At 40.8% G+C, this 21,324-nt stretch overlaps 1 pseudogene; it reads left to right on the top strand.

Annotated features, from left to right (window-relative positions):
* The first annotated feature begins 14,541 nt into the window (after window positions 1–14,541).
* On the top strand, window positions 14,542–16,504 carry LOC147437352 (uncharacterized; annotated as a pseudogene).
* Window positions 16,505–21,324: the final 4,820 nt, after the last annotated feature.

The raw sequence follows: 21,324 nt of genomic DNA, 5'->3' as shown, positions 1-21,324 counted from the left end.
ATTTGATTTTGCAGCATCTTGTGGTGCTGGGGACAAGTTTGATATAGTTCATTCTATGTTTAATCCAAAGTTTGACATTGAAGACCTGTTAGCTCAGCACAGTAATTTCTTGCAGTCCTACAGAGATAAGTTTGAAGAGATGGTGCAGGTAGGAAGGGTTGTTCTGTCTACTATGACTCTTGTGCATTTAAATGGCTGTAGTGGAAAGGGACAGGGACTGAAGAAGTGTAGGGAATTACCACCTTCTTGCCGACATTCAGCCTGCCCTTTGCATCAAAAAGAATGCAAACTCATTCAGGAAGCCTTTGGCTTTATGATTTACCTGAACAGCCTGTTTGGATTCCTCATGCAGAATCCTGATGAGGTGTTAGAGGAGCAGGATGCAGCACCAGATGAAGAATGCGAGGAGACAACTCATATGCAAGAAGTCAAGGAGGTTGAAGACACAGTCGACCTTGAGGTTGAGGCAATTGAAGTACAAAGAAGTAAGATGCTCTCTGTGAAAACCACAGAAATCAAACTTCCATTGGATGTCAGTAACTTCACTGGGAAGCATGCTCAGATGATGTTTCCTGCTGTGCCTGACTTCAGGATTGGAGACAGGACCTATATCTTCTTACATGATGTGCAAAGTGTCTTTTATTTAAGGGAGGATTTCTCCCTGGCTATTATTTCCAGAGTCCAAGAGGAGAGGAGTGGATTTGTTTCAGAGGATAGTAGTGATGATGAGGCAATGGAAACATCCAGCAATCCAATGGAATGCCTTCGAAGATGCTTTGAGAAATCTGAAAAATACAAGGAGACACTACCTGATGAAGCCACCTTCCAAGCAATAAGACAAAGCCTAAGACCATCGAAAAGTAACAAAGAAGTGGAGGATTGGTTTAACCATTCAGGTCAGGGGTCAACTACATCTATAGACCTGTGGCAAGAAAACCTCTTTCTGCAGGATGAGAGCTTCATGGTAACTCTCTCTCTCTCTCTCTCTCTCTCTCTCTCTCTCTCTCTCTCTCTCTCTCTCTCTCTCTCTCTCTCTCTCTTTGTGTCACTTCTAACATGGTATGTGGAGTCTTGGATTGCTGACAAGGATGACTTCCTTCGGCGCCGGACAAGAGAGTATCGTGGAAGGGATGCGGCCCTAGCACAGTACCTTTCAAAGCTTTGCGAGTCGCCGATAGTAGTTTTTCACAATTCCGTGTCACAAGAGGGTTCGATAGCAACTTACACATTCAAGACACTATCACGCTTCTTGGGTGGACCGGTGCTGCCCAAAAGTGCAGATAAAGTCATTCTTGTGGACAAAGTGTTTGCTAGAGATTGTTTTGGTTACTGCCCAGGCTATACAGGTGGTCGGGCAACGTATTACTACACCTACACAGCAATGGCACTAGCTCTTGGTAGACAAAACCCAGATGAACTTTTAGAGTATGGCAAACATCTCATGATTCGTTACAAGGGTGACGTGCCAAAAAACAAAATTGAACCTTCAAAATCTTGATACACTTCAAGTAGCAATTGTATAAGATCATGTATTACATAAATTTTGTACAATGTCATCCACTCAGAGTATCTTTCTCCACTTGTGATTCTCATACACCATTGTCTCTCTCCACCTTCGTTGACTTTCACGAGCTCCGGAGTTGTTGTATGCCATTGATCTTTTAACTTTTTGTTGTTGTAAATGTATGATGGCTTGTGCTGTTGCTGAATTTGCCAAGACTTCTTTTGCCTGCATTCGATGAATGATTCTACGATAGAACCATTCAAATAGTTCTCTCAAACTGTTAGCCTTGATTCAAGAGCCACCATGTCGTGTGTGCCTGAAATAAGCATTTCTCGCCATGTAATGAGACTTTTCCATCCCTTGGGTATTCCATATTGCCGGGTTCCCATACTTCTGTATAATATATGGCAAATGATTGAAGATGATGTGCTGGATATGAAAACAGATTAGTTAGAATGTTTTACAGTCACATATTTGCACATAAGAGAGAAAGAAATACATGATAATACCATGTAGTGAGTAATCTGGGTGTCTGTCCATGCTGTCTGGAATGATTTTTTCAGAAGGTTGAGATTTTCCTTGAACTTGTTCATATCACCTTGTGACCAGTCATCTTTGTCGCACATCAAAAATAGGATGTCTATTGATCGCCAAACCTCAGCCTTCGCGTTACGAGTAGTTGGTTCGTGGTCTTTGACTGCAATATGTAGCTTTTTCCAGCTCTGATACTCTACCTTGCTAACATAAGATGTGTTATATATTTTTCCATGTTTTGTTAGCTTTGGATCTCTTGTACCTTGGGGCTTAGATAAAAACCTCGTGCCTTCACCCCACCGATGGATGGTTTGCATGGGACATCCTTCTCAGCAGTTGATCTCTTTTCATCCCGCTGGATTTTCACATTGCCACCATGAAGCCCCATATCCGACAGTACCGTTTCTAAGCACTGCAGGGCTACTTGTCGTTCTGCGGAGTTCTTAATCTTCCAAGAAAACCCAATGTATAAGTAGACCAATTTCTCCACAATTCTACAAAGGGCATGCATTGTACAAATGTGGACATTCACAAGTGGTATTTTCAAAACCGGTTGAAAAGCAGGATCCTCAATGTGACGTGTTGGAGCTTTTCTCCACCACTTTGGGTCCATGACCTTTGCAAGCTCCATGCAGAACAAACACGGTGACTTTGCCATTGCACCCATTCCACAATTATACATGCACTTTAATTTTTTGAGGTCACCTGCAAGATGCCACTGAACTTGAAAGTCTCCCCTTCCATCTAGACGTAGTACCTCTCCCTGGTTAGTCTGTCGATCAATCACCTCCGGAATATTAGTTCGATGGAACACCCAATATAGAATCTCATGATCTTCTTTCTTTACCTGCAACACAAAATAAATGAGACTTAAGTAGATCTTAACATTTGAGCTTACTTGAGAATCTCGCTTACCTCAAACGCACCAAGCCACCATATGTTAGATTCTGATTGAACACTAAAATATAAAGGATCATCACTGGGACACTTTGAGAGGGCTCTATTCATTAAAGTAACAGTAACACGCTCTAGCTTTTTCTCTTTAACAAGCTCACACTCATCCAGTTTTAACACAAAATGTAATACCCCACATGACTCTTCAAATGTGATGTTGTAAAACTCCACCATTCTCTTCTGTAATATCCGCAGGTCCATAAAAATATTGTTGAACTCATCATATGCCATGTTTGCTCCATGGCCACTGTAAGTTGCTTTAATATGAAAGGGCTGTCCAAGATAGTCTCCCTGTGCCTCGTTAAGCTGAAGCCTCTCTTTCCAAACACTTGAGGCTGATGGTAGAAGTTTGGATTTTATACCCTTCCTAACAAAGATGGATGAGACAGACTTTTGGATAGCCAAATATCCTCTTTTGCTTACACCAAGTGAATCAAGTGTGCCTTGTATCTCTTTTGCAGGCACTGAGTTCTCTGAAATAAAGCGGTCCACTACATTTCGTTGTAGGACCTTAAACTTCTTGTCATGTACTATATCTGCTGCCAGGCTTCTACTTATAAGTGGCTTCAATCTCTTTCCTATATTGGCTTTGGGGTCAATGTTCTCCTTGTCAGGATAGATTGAATCTCTACATGAAGACAATGCATAAGTAAATAACAGAAAATTTGCTTCACTAACACTATTTAGGCACATGAAAACAATGCATAACAAGAAAAAACAAAAAGATTACTTAACTAAGACAATGTAGCCAACCAAGAAGCATCACCTTAATGCTCGGATTCTTTTCTTGAGACCTCGTGATGCAACCTGCAATGTTTCAAGATTGCGCAATTTCTTCTTTCGGATACGACCACCCAAGATGGTGTCCTTCATTTGACAACTTCGCACCTTTCCTTTCAGTTCTTGTACCTCTGTTTTATGTTGCAAAATGGTAACCTGATCTGTAGAATGTAAATGTGAAAGGCGAACAATCTCACATTGTTGAGCTTGGAGAATGCTCTTGTAAGTTTCAGCTTCTCTTGTAAGTGATTTACAATAACCCAAAAGGCCCTTTTCTCCATCACCAGCAAAGGTCAATAAGCTTGTAGGATTGACAAACGGTGGAGACGCATTAGTCATTGGATTCTTAGGGTAGAGAGAGCCTCTCGTCCAGATATCTATGTGTTTAGCTCCTTGAGCTCTGAGCGTGTCTATGGAAGCGGGAGGTATATGTGTGTTTGTTTTACTGCGCTTAATCAATGGTTGGTACTCATTGTCCAAATCAATGTGAAGGTGATATTTGGCTCGTTTCTGGGTAACATTTGTGCCATTTGAGGAGTGAGCCATTAGCCAAATGTGCAGGTTTAATGGAAAGTGAATAGCGGCTGCGGATTCGTCCCTCCATGTTAGCCTCATTCCCTCCATAATGATGAGGTTCATTCAATGCAACTGAAAAGAGGATTATCCCTCAATCACTACGAACGAATGTTCAGAAGAGTAAGGAATCTACTTAAAGTACACTTTTTGAATTTTTACTATGAAAGACCCAGCTCTTTTATTTGCCATTTTTTCTAGAGAGAGAGTGCAAAAAATACATTTTCTTAGAAGGCCCTCCAAATGACCTCCGAAATTTCCTAATGGTACACGAGATACCCCAATGTTAACAAAATCTGATCATTAGGACTACCCATCACGTATGTATGTGTCATTGTCAACATTGGGATGGCTGGTCCCTCTCATTCATAGGTAGAACTATGCATCCTGACATCAACTAATCGGCCTCTAGCATGAGAATATCAAAGAGCTCCATGTTTGTCATCTCTACATATGTCTCTAGGGAGCAGATCAACTCTACCTCTATCTAGAAGGACTTTGATGACACATGTTGTGTCTCACGAGAGCATTTACACTCTATCTCTATCTCTACATAGTCCATTGGCATGTCTTGCATAGATACATGCTCTGTCTCATGAGCATACTCCATCTCACTAGCAAAAGAGACACATCTCGTTTCTCAATTATCACATGTCAGCCACAAAACTGAGACTATGCCGTCTCGCACCTCAAATACATGCATAGGGTATACCAAGCCACTCATATTAGAGTTACACCACTCTAATGATTCTCAGATCTAGGGCATACTTGTATGATTAGTATGTCTCAGGGCTGGCCACCCATAGTCTAGGTTGTACCTAGTCCGATCGCCCGAGTTTGGGGCTGGCCACCCACCTTTGTCCGGACGCCCTCATATATTTCTCTATATCATTTTCTTGCTGGGTCATGGGGAATTTCTCCAGGCTTTGCCCTACCTCCCCTTTGGGCACCTATTTATGGGGCCAGGGGGGTACCCACGTCCAACATTTGGTTATTGTGTATTGGGTCTTCTTCTCATGGTAGTCATGGGGGCTTGATCGCCTTCTCTTCACCATCTCTAGCATTTGTGGTCTCTCTCTCTCTCTCTCTCTCTCTCTCTCTCTCTCTCTCTCTCTCTCTCTCTCTCTCTCTCTCTCTCTCTCTCTCTCTCTCTCTCTCTCTCTCTCTCTCTCTCTCTCTCTCGTACATGTACACTCTCACATGGTATCAACAACTTCAGGCTCTTGATGATCCAAGGTGCATCTCCACATCAAGTCCTCCCTCACAAGAAGAAGAAGAGGGGGTGGTATTTCTACAATTTACCTGCAAGAGGGGGTGGTGCCATCTTCCGGATAGCTTCCATCACGATGGAATGCTTTTCCACCTACATTTTTGCAAGAAACCTTCAAATCTGATGCTCCCTCTACTAGCGCTAATGGCCCTTCTCCATTTGTGTTTTTAATCCAAAACTGCATTTTTGGACAGCTATTGCATTTTTGCAACAGGAGGGCAGTGCTCAGCTTTTTACACCCAGATCTTGCCACCACCTTCCTGGCCTTGGCATTTGGTGCCTTGTCAACCCTGATCCTCTTCATTTAAAACAGTTTCCAGCCTTTAACCACTACTATTTTTTCTTTGTTTTTAGTCCTCCAACGACTATGCACACAGAGATAAACCCTCCCTACACCCTCTGCACCACTCCAGACCATGTCAAGAGCATAGCAGCACACTGAAAATTGCTGGACAGCAGCATTTTCATCACCTTGCAGTTGCGTTTTTGGGTGGACAACAAACACTTGGCTTGTGTATTTCAAAGAGGATGAAGTTACCTCCTACCAGGACACCATCCTATGGTGGTCCATGCGGTCTCTTAGTGATTTTTGTATACACAGTAGCTTCAACATTGGCTTGATCATCTACGGGAGTACGATCCTTGGGAGACCCATTCATTCAAGCCATCATTTGGCAGTTCCGCACTCTAGAGGGGGTGGTGACTTGTAAATTTTTTTTGACACACCTATGTACTCATTAGAGGAGTTCACACAAGATATATCCATGCTCATAGCATATGGGATTCTGACATTCCCAGAGAAGGCACCACCATCTTGGGTGGACAGACACTTACCACTTGACCTCGACATGTCAGATCACTTGCTTACACATGAGCATCTACATGACTTAGAGAGAGGATCTTGGATCTCTTCTTGGACAAGTTCATTGCTTGGATGTATATACTAGAGTGGGACTTCAGTGCTTTGGACTCTCTTGGAGAGTTTACTCGCGAGATACGGGACATCAGGCATCATTATGTGACTACATCCAAAGTCACCTGGAGCTTGGCTTAGATGGTAGTGTAGTTGCTCTTCGACACTCTTGATCATTTGGATTGCTACCTTTAGAGTTGCTTACACTCACCCTCAGTAACCTTAACATAGACTTATCCCCCAACCTGGGTAGTAGGACACTCCCAATTCATTCACATTGAGAGCCACATCGAGATGCATTCTGGTGGTGTTGTTGGCTCGGATTCTATTTTGGTTGACACTGGAAGATTGGAGGCAAGAGATACAAGCAAGATGGTGTAGATAGGTTGGTCTAGCCTTTCCTCTTCTCAAAGGATCTTCACAATGCAAACTTCTCAATCTGGCTTCCCTAATTCCATAGGATGATTACGGTGCAAACAACTTGGTCTGACCACACCTCTTCTCAAAAACCCTTCACAGCACAGACTGTTGAGTCTAGATTTTCCCTCATCTTGGATTACCCTACCTACTGATATGACACCATCCGGTCAAGGTCCGTGCGATCTGTCGATGATTGTTGCAGCTTAGGTAGCTTCTACAGTGCAAACTGTTTAGTTTGGCTTTCCTTGATTTGGAGGACAGATTGCTACAGCTGTCCTTCTTGGAGTTTTACACAGCTTAGCCGACTGGCCGCACTGGGTTACAGGTTCAAGTATTGTGACAGGCTTCCGATCATTCTCATGCCGGTTCATGGGCTTTCCCATTTTCCCTAAATGGTTTGGACTACAGACACCACATATCATATTGGGCAAGACACTTGCAAGTCTATTGGCACTTCTTTCACGACAAGGGGTTGTTTCACACTCAGTTTGGGACCTTCACGTAGTACCTTCACAGTGCATTAGTGCAGTACAGCAGTTTGCTACACTGCTCGTAATGGCACTTTACCATGCAGATCAGACACACTAGACTATTGCAGACATTGCAAGAGACATCAAAACAAACATCTTCATCCTTTGTCTCACATCTTTAGCTTCATGCGGTTTGTTCAGCATCAGGTATTGAGAGGGGGTGTTAGATTTACACCACTCTGCTGCTTCTCAATTTTAGAGCATACTTCTATGGCTAGTATGTCTCCAGGCTGTGGCCACCCATAGTCTAGGTTGTACTTGGTCCGGTCGCCTACGTTTTGGGTCGTTTCGGGCCGGTCGCCCACCTTTGTTGGGGTTCCCTCATATATTTACATATATCATTTTCTTGTTGGGTTGTGGGGGATTTTTCTAGGCTTTGCCCTACCTCCCACCTATTTATGGGGCCAAGGGGCACCCACTTCCATCATCTGGTTATTGTCGATTGGGTCTTCTGCTCATGGTAGTCATGGGGGGCTGATCTCCCCCTCTTTACCATCTCTAGAGTTTGTGGTCTCTCTCTCTCTCTCTCTCTCTCTCTCTCTCTCTCTCTCTCTCTCTCTCTCTCTCTCTCTCTCTCTCTCTCTCTCTCTCTCTCTCTCTCTCTCTCTCTCTCTCATGCTTCCGCACACGTGCACTCTCACAACTCCGAGCTCCCTTGGCAATCACCAGTGATCCGCAATGCATCTAGAATGAATTCTCTCTAAGGAGTATCTGACACCCACAATTTTCTAACTGTCTCACTGAGATCAAATTTTGTCCCAGTTGAGGAACATAGTGCACATGCGTTAGCATATAGGATCGACACTAGGTTATGACAAGAAAACATCTCTTGCACCTGCAATGTCAAATGCCAAAACATCATCCAAGTGTACATGACTAAAGCTCCCAGTAGAGAAAGTGTTAAACCACTCACAATAAGGTCTGACCTTGAAAACTACATCCTCATCTAGAAACCAATGGGAAGAAGTTCCACCTCTCAAAGACATGTAAGAAAGAGGAATGCTAGAGATAAATGTGACAACATCATCACTGGTCTATGAAGCCACCGCTCTAGCATGTGTCAAAACCACATTTGCATCTTGCATATATCTCCATTGCTACCTCATACATTTGAAACAACGCCGCCTAATGTGCACTGTGTGACCACAATGCCAACAATGCAAGTATTGGCATGAACGAGACCTCTGTCTCCCAATGTCGTAGACTTTAAAACATCACACACATCTGCTACATGGATGGTAGGAAACCAAAACTATGGTAGGAAATAGAAATTTGATGTAAACGAAGGAAAAATCTCAAGCAAAATCCCAACCATAAACTATGCCAAAATGGCAACAAAGTGGGAGAACACTCGACCAATATACAATCATAACCATGATCAACGCATCAATTTGGTGCTTGCATATTCAAAATGTAGCTCTCAAAACAATGTAGAGTAGTAGTGTCCAATCTTTTCTTTAAACCAAGCAAAGTCAACGCGTAAACAAGTACAACATGATAATGTAGGCACAACGAGGAGCAAAGAATCAAGACTAGGATAAGAAACTCTCACCAAAGCATACAATGCATAACCATATGCATAATTAGAGAGAAAATGCAATGCTCAATACACATCCCACAAGAAAACTCCTTGCAAGATTTGAAAATTGCACATAAATTGTACCTATAATATATAAAACCAAAACCAGTGACTGCCTATAAAAGTAGCCACTACGAGCATATCCAAATCTCACTCCTATGAGAGTGGGTACAACAACACCAATCTGTGTCCGTGAAAATTGACAAAGCCTATCAAAGTGAGAGTCAAAATGGCATAATCACTTGGTTGAATTTGTATACCAAATCCATATTAAATAGCAACTGCTTTGTGGCGGCTTCGTTATGAAAATAATCAATTTCACTTTGTTTGATGCTCTCAAACTCCATCGCTATCCACATCATGGCACCTTATTTTCTTGTTGCTATAACAACATCCTCATCTTTAAATAGAGACTTTGCTATTTATCTTCTTTGATATGGAACTTCAGCCTTTGCTCGGTCATCCACAAAATGAACATTCTTGCACTTGATTTTAGGAATCATCTAACTCTTTTCTTTGAGCTTTGCCTCCAAATATAAATTGTAGCACAATCCCCCCGTTTTTGTGAAATTTCATGCATTTGCCTATCATTATCAATGCATCAGAGGATTGCTAATACATATGCTTAAGCTACCAAAGAAGAGTTCACCACAATGAAAAAGAGCACAACGTAAGCTTGACCTACCCAATAATCTAAGAAACACTAGCCAACAATAGTGAAGCACATAGCTTGATGTAAATTAGTCAAAGCCTGCACCTCCAAGTGTAAGCTACGAATATGTTCAAGCAAAAGAGCAATCAACAAGCAGACTAACATTGATACTGGTGCATGTGTAAGGACGGGGGGAAAAATGTTCACCTCGTGAAATACTAAGAGACCAGTACTTGTTCACATCCAAAAACCAAAGCTAGTGTAAATATATTGAGGAAATTAGTCATAGATAAGAGTATATCATTGGTCATAAACTCATTAAACTTGTGAATCCAACTAGGCCGTTCTTTAATGTGTGAAGCAACTCTTATTTATCTTGTCTACTTTGAAAATCCATATCAATCCTGAGGTATAATAGATGAGCTTGAATTTGGCTACCTAAATGCTACTAAGAGTGCCTCTAGTTTCAAACTTGCACTCAACTAAGAACTTATCTCCTAGAAATTCTCGAAGCTGTTGGTGTACAAATTTCACCTAACCCTGTAACTCTTATTTCTCTTTGAGAAAGAACTGGTTAACTGTATGCAACTACTTACCTACAAGCTAGAGCATGTGCCACACCGCATGTAGCTAAATGGATGGCTGGACCTGCAAAACTTGAAACCAGACATTCTAGATTTCATGCATGGCTACTAATGAACGGTGTGATGCTGCAGACAAGGAGCCTAACAAGCCGCTCTATAATGAGCACAACAAGAACTTCTAGAAGCAAGCTGAGATAACAAAAAACATAAAGACTTACTATGGCTTACGCACGTGGAGCAAAGTTGCATGAGTAGCTCAGACAACAACAACGTGGAGGCAGTTAAATGTGCATGAATCTTAGATCTCCATTGTGCTACTGAACAAGGTCCAACATCAGTGCAAGGTTCTATTAGGCATGACCATCTCCCCTATAATTAATATGTCCCTATTGTTGTCCTTTGGAACAACCTACTGCTAGATGCTTTATTTCATGACATCCAAGACACCAGTTTGGCTTACTCATAACTAGAATCTCTTGTGAGTGTAGCACTCATTTCCGCTTAAAAGTGGATTTCTTGGAAAGCCTATGCAAGGAATGGTCGATCTCTCCCCTTGTAGACAACATAGATATCTTTTGAATTAATGGTCGCTTCTCGAACCCTTCTGTTGTCGCAAGTATCTACCCGGCGAGGCTTTCTCCTCTTCCCATCCACATTCCCCACTAGCAGTAGGCAAAGAGTGAGCAATGATAAAGAAGGCAAAGAAGCACTGAGTGTCTATTCATACTCTTTTAAGTTCTCACCGTGCATGATATGAGTCAAATTGTTATGCTTTGGCTATTTCTAGTTATATGATGAAAAGGACCCTTTTTTTAATGAATCACATAAGTCAAAAAATGAATGGCTGCAATTCAATTAGAATATGATGCATCTGCAAAGAATGAAACATGGACTTTATTTGATCTACCTCCTGGAAAAAAGGAACCCGTCATCGAGACAGATCCAAAGGTGCATTTCAAGTTAGCCTAGAGGTGCTTCATCTTGAAGAGTTGTCATGGTGACATTCTCCATTTGAATCAGTAGAGTCTATGTTGAGTTATTGCATGTGTGTACATTCCATTTACGCAATCAGAATCAAATATCTCATCGGCAATGGTGTCGGGTGACCTTGGGAGGACTGGTTTGGACCCCATCGGGTGTCATTCTCCTCTATCTCTCTATCTCTCTCTCTCTCTCTCTCTCTCTCTCTCTCTCTCTCTCTCTCTCTCTCTCTCTCTCTCTCTCTCTCTCTCTCTCTCTCTACATCTCTACATCTCTCTGTCTTTCACTCCCTCTCCATAGGGAAATAAAAGGAACTATCTCTTGCGCTAAGAAGCACAAATTAATGCAAGGAAAGAATTAAAGATTTTGGAACAGTAAAGTCTAGATTTTGTTACCATTTCAATTTTGTTGCGCCTAATAACAATACTTCTCAATCAAATCCGACAGAAAAACATAGGTACATAAGGGTTCTTTGAGGGTTCTTTGCCAAAAAGACAATGCAAAGTCAAAACAACCTTCTGTTGATCTGAAAGGGTTGATCTAAGGGTGCTTTGTGCGACTCTTGCTGGCCATAAAATGCAGCCTAGATCAACCCCTCCTCATGCTCCATTTCCATTAGGCACCGTCAAGCCTAGGTTTCAATAACGGTTCAAGTTGCATCCGAAAGCAGTAAGAAAGAGCATGTGTTAAAAATAAAATAAAATCATATGGGTCTCTCTCTCTCTCTCTCTCTCTCTCTCTCTCTCTCTCTCTCTCTCTCTCTCTCTCTCTCTCTCCTCCCCTCCCCTCCCCTCCCTAGTGGTTTGGGAGATGGGATGCATTACACTTGCTACATGATGCTTCAATTGATTCCCAAGTGAATGAAGCTTTTCTACAACGCCAATGTATTACGGCTTGGGAGAAATCCGGTGGGTCACGCTTCATACATTACACCACCCATATTGCCCCCAACTATAAAATTGTGTTCTTCTCTGAAAGACGAAATCGTACTCACACTTACATGCTTGAGCCTATCCCCTTGTTGGCGATACGCACTATCGCAGCCATTCGGCTTAGCTCCCATTTCCTTCGATGCGAGATAGGGCGTTGGGGCAATGGAGAAGAGTCAAATCGACTGTGCACATTGTGCTCACTACAAGTTCGAGAGTCTGAGTACCACACACTACTAGAGTGCTCAGCTTTTGGTCACATCGGAACTTGCTTCTCCCACATTTTCAGTTATAACTTAGACCTACACACTTTCCTCTCCCAGCCAAAGTGTGGGCTCTCCATTGCGACTCTCATCACCACAGTTTGGAGCATCGAGAGTCACTCATCAGCCATACACATACTACATCACATGTAACTTTGGTCCCATATGTCATATTTGACCTCCGAGGATGATAATAAAATCTCTCTCTCTCTCTCTCTCTCTCTCTCTCTCTCTCTCTCTCTCTCTCTCTCTCTCTCTCTCTCTCTCTCTCTCTCTCTGTGGCTCACTTTTTCTTTCCCTCTTTGTCTCAAAACGTGGAGTTTCTGTCCTTGCATTCCATGGAATTGGTTGCAAGCTCATATACAAGAGATATATAGGAAATACTCTTACCACTAGATTGGTAACATGACACTTTTATGTCCTTGGACACTTTTGTGTTCTGTTAAGTGACCATTTTGCTTGAATTCTTTGAAGAGTATGAAAATGAATTTCTAGGTGCTATATATCCACAAAGTTGCCTTATGAGCTGAAAAAAACTTAGCTTTTTTTTTTGAGTATCGATCTCACCATTAACCTTACTCTTGCACAACATTTTTGAACCTAAATTGTGTGAAAAAACGAGTCCTGTTTTTTGTTTTTTTTCAATTTTTGGCAACTATACCACTCTAAACTTCATGTTTGTGAGGTTTAGATGGCTAGAGGTTAGGCCTTCATAGTTCTCAGCATGTTTTGATGCTTGTAGGGAGAGCTAAGTGTTAAAATTGAAAGTTATGACCAATTTACAAGAATTGCATAATCCTGTTTATGATTTTTTTGGTGGCTTTCTTGATATCCAAATTCAATTTTGATTGTGTAAGTGTAATGTATAACATAAAGCTAATCTTCCTTGAGTTTTGGGGGACCTAATATGCTATATAGCATAGTATATGATGATGGTTGAGTTTTCTGATTGCTGAAGAATACGATACATTTTAGAGTAGCAAGTATAACTTTCTCAATATTGCTAGTTTCTTAGGCCAATTGTGTGTATTTTGTAGGTAGTGGCCATATCTAATCATAGACTACAAACTTGGCTAGATATTGAGTAGTTTCTATGGGTTTCTAGAGGTCATAATGCTAAACCCAGTTTTTTCATGTTTGCTGTATTTAGCACTTTATCATTGCCCCCAAGGTTCCAATTGTAAGAGATCCATTATCCTTTTGACATGCTCCATGGCTCCTTTTGAATCCAGAGGCCCAAAGGGAACTAAGAAAACATGTATATAGTATCTGTATTGAGCGTGACTATAGAAACTTTGATGATAGGTCTGCAGAATGGCAAAAATGTAACTTTTTTGTACCTATTTTTTTTGCCCAAAAAAAAATTAGTGAGGTAAAAGCAACCATATGTTCTGGTCACTAACCCATTGAAGTTAACGGGGCATTTTATCTCATGTCCTACAAAAATCTCCACTCTTATTTATATGCAATCAACCGTAAGAAATTGCTGTTTTGGGCAAAATGCATTGGTCCATCAACTTTGGAGGCTTGTAGTGACCAAGGGATGAGAAAAATTACAAGTTTCTCATTTTTTCCATATATAGTAGTTATTGAACTATAAGCTCATGAAAGGATTTTTCAAAATGAGTGGATCTACTATGGTTTTAGAATTTTTTCCCAAAACCTTGAAAGGACACTTTTATGTCCTGTTAGGTTACCATTCTAGTGTTACAAAAATTATAGTGAGACCATAGAGAAAAATCCCAAACCAAGCTACACAATGCATCCATGAACAAGGATACTCTAATCAAGAAGTGGAATGTAGCTAGTTAAGTTGTAGTAAGCTTGCATATATCTACCAAGACTCCGCTCAGAGCCCTTGATGTAGCAAGAACCACCATGCTCAATGCCACACACTTGATCATATAAAGCACCTATTGTACAAACCTCTTGTAGCAGTTTCCAGAAGCTAAGCGACTATGAGATCACTACATTGCGTCCCCAAAGTCATAATACATCTACTTTAGCGTTCCTTGATGTGGTGCTCTTTGGGGGAAAAAAAGATACAGATCTACAACACAGCCACGTTGTAAGACATGCAAGAAGAAACCAATCATTGCCGGCTACAAAAGGGAGAGAAAGGTACTAAGTGCACATTTTTCTAACCAAATCAGTTTTTTTGAGGCCTCATTAAGCGTAGTCATACTTGCAGTGCATTGGTGTTAAAAGAAAGATAAATAATTTTGAGCATTTTCAAGATCTTTCCAAATGGAGATACCAAAGCTATCACTTTATTGTCAAAAGAGATATTTCTTAAGAATCCAATCTTTGATATTTTCACATTTGCTAAAAAAAACACACACACACACACACACACACACACATTATGTTTACGTCTAATGTAGCCTTTGTCTTTGAGACGCTCATCATCAACTCACTATGTAAACAAAGGTCTCCCAAACTAGTCATGAGATTTTGTGTATTTATTTAAGCATGAATCAAATACAGACAACAAAACCACAATAATAACATTTTTAATAAAAAAATATTTACTATTTTGTACATACATTTGGCTAAAAAATACGTGCTTTAGCACATCGAATATAGCCCCAAAGAGAGATCCAAGCTATATCTTAGTGTGCTACTACTATGCCTCTTTTTTTCAAAGCTTCATACATCAAAGTCCAACTTTAGACTTAATAATTTAGGGTATAGGCTTCCCTAAAATAAAATCACTATCTGTGTCTACTTCTATTCATTCACCAAGTTCAAGGAAAATAATCTTGTTGTGGCTATGAAGATTATGACTCTTGAGTGGTGCGTTAACCACTACTGTCATTTAAATTTCATAGATCTTTGGATATGTGCTTTGTTGTCTGCATATAGCAAAAGTACAATCACAACATTTCTAATAACAACTTCTTCAATACTTTCTTCATACATTTATCTAAGATTTGTGTCCTTCAATATATCAATGCATAGTCCAAAGAGAGTTACTAGAAGAAGATACTCTTACTTAGTGCTAAGATTTGGACTAAACTTCAGTGAATGAATATAAGCAAACAGCTTCAGGTGGGGAAAACATGAAAAATCATGTTTTCATGTCTTAGATAGGAACTTATCCAAATGAAAATATAAGCAAACAGCTTCAGGTGGGGAAAACATGAAAAATTATGTGACAATGCTCAATCTTCAGTTGGGCCCATGGTAAATGCAACAATATATACATCAAAATTTTTCATTTTTGTACCTTGTTCAATAAAGTGCATACTTGATTTCATAAAATAGATACAAACCGATGATTTTATATTGAAAAACTCGAACGACATTTTCTTATCATGACAATGCTCCGGTTTTTGCTACAACTATCAAAAGAGGAACTACATATCAGCTTTTCAACCCAAGGCAAGATAGTCATCGACCATGTTGTACCTTTAGTTTGGGATATTAATTCATACCCACTCTTACAGCTCGAGCCTCCTTTGGTGAGCAACAAATTTATACAAAATGAGTGTGTAGAGGCCTTAGGAAAAATCAGGTGCTCAATCAAGCTGCTAGAAAAACCTTTTATAGAAAGAGATTACATTTCCTCAAAAATATCACTAGTAGAACAATTATACGATGCTCAACAACACGGGCGGAGTAAAAAGCATAGGCAGAGCAAGAGTGCAGACATAGAGTAGGTTTACAACTCCAATAATTGCTTTCAAGCAGCCACTTCCGAGCTAGGGCACCTCTCATTTTCCAGCTTGAGCACACACAAATATTTTTCCTACCAGAAGCACAACGTGCCTTGGAGCATGCTCTTTCGAAACTGTGGAAAAGTGCCAAGTCTTAGATAGGAACTTATCCAAAAGAGAAAACATAGATAAGATCATCTATACAGCCTAAAGCAACCAAACGTTGGATGCGCATGCAACACTAGAGACCACTTTCCTTCCAATTACTCATCATGGAATTGTAAGCGCGATGGGCCTATGTCGAGATGAAGTTCAACCAATTATAGTTTTCCCCCTGTGGAATGGAGGAAGCTTGAAAGGATGGATGTGGGACAGCTAAGTCAAACAAGAAAATTCCTCCTCCTCAAGACTTACCACATGTTGTGGAAGATGGTAGGAGTTTGGATCGCATCCGAAGAAATGTATTTCACATTGTTTCAGTTTTGCTTCAAACGATGCACTTCATTCACTCAAGGGACATCCTTCACAACAATCTTGAGATCGAAAATGTACTACTTCATTTCTCAAAAAGCACAGATGCTGTGTATGCAGGCATTGGGGGTTGGAGAAACTCAACAAGGGTCAAAACCTTGTTGCACACATCATATGCTGCAAAGCATTAGCACGAGTTCATAGATACATGCAAGGAAAAACAACCTTGGTTGGTGCCTGTGTGCTTCAGCAAAGAGGCAGTAAGATTATTTGCAAGCCAAGATATTTACTCTATTAGCTACATTATCAGTAAACTCCTAAAACTTACACAGTAAAAAGAAAATCATCCAGCTAGGCACTTAGAGACACACATTAGTTGTTGTGGATTCAGAGAGGCATGGCTCATGATCCAAGCAAAAGTCATCCCACATATGATCTAATGAATGCAATAGCAAGAAGTCAAAACTTTGGAATAGATCTAGCCAAGGATGCGGGACTGAGGCCTTGGAATGAGTAATGTATATGCTTCTCTTCTTTGAGTCATTGAAAACGTCCTTGTCATTTAAACTCTGGATATCGGCAGATTGTAAAGCTTTCTCTTTGTTAAGCATATGTTGTACATATTTGACTTCAATTTGTTGACATCTAAAAAAAATTGGAGTATTCCTCTCTCTCTCTCTCTCTCTCTCTCTCTCTCTCGCGTGCGCGCACGCGCGTAAACACGCGCGTAAACTGTAACTCCCCGCCACAGTAACCCTAGCCGTCACTGTAAACTTAGTCTTCCCCTAGGGCGAGGGGCAGCCCTCTAGGGGGGGCGTCTACATCCCTCAACAATGTCCCGTCACCACCAAACAGGAACAATGGAGCGGGCCCTCACTGTTTCGCCATCGCCAGCAGAAGCGCCAACTTCAATAACCTGATAGCCAAATTACAGAGCCCTCGATTGGCGAGTTGCAGAGCACTGTTTCAGCGAGTTTGCAGAGCCTCATTTCGGCATCATCTAATTATACTTTTCCTTCTTCTGATTTTCTTTAAGCACCACTAAAAAAATTTGAGCATGGTTCCCATAGTCGGGCCTGATTCCATAGCCTAGTTCCCATAGTCGGGCCTGATCACACAATAGAGAAGAAGATTCGAAGATCCAATGGCCTCCTTCCACACACCAATGTGCCAGCACACACAAGAGTTTCCTTGCGGTGGCAGTTGCGCCTAAAAAGGATCCCGCCACTCGTCAAGAAGCAAGGATTACTGCTCTTGAAGCCCAGATTCAGGAACTTATTGGAGAGAATGAGCAACTCAAACAACGCTTGCTTAAGCTGGAGGAGACAAAGATAGAGAGCCAAGCCCTATTCACAAAAGCCCAAGGTGTTGGAACGTCCCTTAGCAAAACCGTCAAAGCAGTGAAGGAAGCCCATGAAGCGACACACAAGAAGATCGACACCAAGATTCAAGCAGTTTTACAAGAATGCAAAGTGCAAGAATCCCTTGGCCTTAAGGTCAGGATTGGAGGACTTCACGCACCTTGGTGCACAAGCGAGGACACTCTCGAAGAGGCAATTGCCAAACTCAATGACACTCTTCAACCTATCAACATTGAGCCTAAAACCATTTCTTGGATCAATGACACACACAAGCATGTGCCACCCAAGCATTGTATTCTCACCTTCAAGGACAAAGAAGAACGAAAAAAGCTACTACGCCAATTCCATCTCCTCAAGGGAACAACATTTTGGATCACTAAAGAACTAACCACAAACTAGCTCAAAGCCAAAGCAAGTGAGCTCAAGAAGGTACATGAAGCCCACAAACAAGGTAAATGGGCAGTTTATCGAGGTGGTAAAGCCATCGTCCAAGAGTTCGAAACCCCAAACCAGCTCTTTCCACAGCTGACGCTCCCTAGGTTTTTGTTTTCCCCATTCCTTTCTTTTTACCCTCCCAATGGACCCTCAGTCCTTAGCTGATATGTATCATCATCTACTGCTTAGTCGAATCATTGTAATGTTTGTTTTTGGTCCCATGGGTAATATTTTTGACCTCCATGGATCATATTGAGCTTTACGCAATGGAGTTTGATGCTATTCAAGATAAACATCGTAAGATTCAACAACATGAGTATATTATTGAATCCAACATATTACTAGAAACAACCCAACATTATATGCAGATTAGACAATTGAATGCACAACAAAGACTTTTCTTCACTTACGTTGATCAAACTATGTGTAGGGAACTATGATCTAAACGATGGACTTGAGAACGGAGTTGATGGCTACTTTCAAACTTTGACTACTTTCAATACTTAAACAATAATGTGGATTGAGTTTACCAACACACAAATAGGACAAGAAACTCGTTAAAAAAAAACTTTTTGTATAGACTAGACATTAAACCAATGTGGGCATGCATATTCTGAGCTACAAAAGAATTTCAGTTGAGCAAAAATACATCACAAATAAATTACAAAACTCAATTCCCAATTCAATAAGCTTATGCACGTACTATGCAACTTTCAATTCTAAAACAATAATGTGGATTGAGTTCACCAACACACAAATAGGACAAGAAGCTCGTTCAAAATACATCTTTTTGTATAGACCAAACATTACACCAATGTGGACATACATATTTCCAGCTACAAAAGAATTTCAGTTGAGCAAAACTACATCCCAAAAAATTTACAAAACTCAATTCCCAATTCAACAAGCTTTCGCATGTATTGTAGATCGATCACAAGGACTCTCATTTCGCACAATGGCATTCTCACCTAGTTAATGTAGCAAGCATGGCCTAACTCACACTACATTATCTTGAGTTTGCTAAAAAGAAACACTAACTCTGCTACATGCTCTAGATTTTTCAAGCTTTTCTCTTGAAGACTCTGTCAAAAATGAAAGCTCTCGACTCGATACAATAGCACAATGGAGATTTTCAATCCCAAACCTCAATATAAAAAAAACATGCTATTGATATCTTCACATTGAACATTAGACCAAGGTCTAAATATCTTGAAGACATAGAGATATATCCACTCACAAATTTTGTTGAGATAGTTTGTCTTCAAGAAGTAAACATAGATCACATTCAATTAAGAGACTCACATAAAAGATTTAGAGCAATATCTACACATAGTAAACATAATACATCAATCTTATATGATTCTTCATCGTATATCCCTGCATTTTGAATACATGTGTCATAAAATCTAATATCTAACTAACCCAAATTATTTTCTCATATTAAACTGATCACTTAATGTGGGAGAATAAACGGGAACAAGAGTTAGAATATAGACATGTGCTTACGGATCTATCTCAGCATGGGACGAAAGTCAATGGGTCCAATGAGAGATGGTATGTCAAAGAGAAATGCTAGCTAATGGATCTTGAAAGACCTTAGGGTTAGCTTCATTAAGGACCTCCAAAGGTTAGTGTTAAAAGTCCTTAGACCGAGGACCTTAGGCAAGCTAGGGTTGTGCTTGAGGTGGGAACCCGGCCCAAGCTTGAGGTGCTTGTTGTGCTTGATGACTAAGGTGCTTGAGGTGTTTGTCATGCTTGATGACTAAGGTTCTTGAGGTGCTTCATGACTAAGGTGCTTGAGGTGTTTCATGACTAAGGTGCTTAAGGTGCTTCATGACTAAGGTGCTTGAGGGGCTTGAGGTGTTCCAAAAAGTCAAGCATATCCCTCACAAGGGGGGGTGAATCCTACAAGTAGGGGCATGAGAGAGAACACACACACACACTTACTCAATCCAAGCCAAGTCTAAAGAGGCAACAAGGACACATGTCAAGTTCCTCTTTATGTTGCCCTCATAAGGTGCCTAAAGCCTATTGGTTGGCCTCTAAAGGGTTCCAATAAGCTTTTAGCTAATTAAATTAATTGTTTAAGCATTTATCAAGCCCTCTCTCTCTCGAAGGGGAAAGGAGTACACTTGTCCAAAGGCTACCTCTATTGCTAGTTGTGACCCAGGCTTGTGATTGGCTAGGCTTGAGAGAGAGCCAATGAGCCATAGGCATGAGCTAGAAGAGGGAGTCGACCATGCAAGTAGAGGGCTAGCTTGAGGGGTATACTCTCTCCCACACACCCACATACACTCTCATTGTGTGAAGTGCTAGTGCAAGAACTTCATCTCCTTCTCCAATCTTGTGAGAGGTTGAGAGCCAACACCAACACTCTTGGCTATGGAATGCAAATCCAACCAAGAGTCAGGTTTCAATGCTTAAGCTTGCCATCTTCTTCATCATCATTATTATGCTATTGTGCTATGGTAAGCAACAAGTGTGAGATAAGTGAGGAACTATTTCTTTCTTGTAAGAATATTATTTCTTCCTCTTCCCCTACCCTCATTCCCTGCTCTCTCTCTTTCGGAGACAAGTTAATGCTTTCGTTTAGCTAAGTTAGGGGCATAATTGTTGTGCATGAAGCTCTCTATCTTGATTGCACCAGCAACGTCTCAAGGAACACAAAGCTTGTATTGTACCAAGTCTCTCTTTATGGGAGAAATTATAATACAAAAGCCTTTTGGAAGGGGGACTGACTCCACATAAATTTGGTCCTCAACTATTGTCAGGTTCTCTAATTCTCTCTCTTACAAAGTATTGTCCATGCAAAGTTAATTAAGTATAATGGTTATGTTGCTACCATTAATCAAGTTCACCCTCTATTTTCTCCAAGTAGTCTCATAAAAATTCTCACTATAGTTCTCTTAATTCCGTTATTCTTAATGTTCAT

Source organism: Adiantum capillus-veneris, chromosome 17 (assembly GCF_014529385.1).
Source record: "Adiantum capillus-veneris isolate H3 chromosome 17, ASM1452938v2, whole genome shotgun sequence".
Lineage (NCBI taxonomy): Eukaryota > Viridiplantae > Streptophyta > Polypodiopsida > Polypodiales > Pteridaceae > Adiantum > Adiantum capillus-veneris.
This window is presented reverse-complemented; position numbering and strand designations above follow the sequence as displayed.